Raw genomic sequence first — 215 nt, 5'->3', positions numbered from 1 at the left:
AGATGTTCTGGAGCAGACGCAGGACTGAAGAGGGCTCGAACACTGGCCATTCGTGCCTGTCTGTTACATCTTGTTGAATAAATGAAAAATGAGAATTAATTTTACTGGCATGTTTTTATTCTACTTCCCTTCAAAGGTTCAAGGCCGTCAGCAGGCCAGCGTGCGCAAATATGGCAAGCGAAGTGAAACGTCTCAGTTAGATGGCATGTCAAACA

Source organism: Gekko japonicus, unplaced genomic scaffold, assembly GCF_001447785.1.
Source record: "Gekko japonicus isolate JY-2015 unplaced genomic scaffold, Gekko_japonicus_V1.1 scaffold2978, whole genome shotgun sequence".
Taxonomy (NCBI): Eukaryota; Metazoa; Chordata; class Lepidosauria; order Squamata; family Gekkonidae; genus Gekko; species Gekko japonicus.
The sequence above is the reverse complement of the archived record's forward strand: the minus strand, read 5'-3'. Positions refer to the sequence as shown.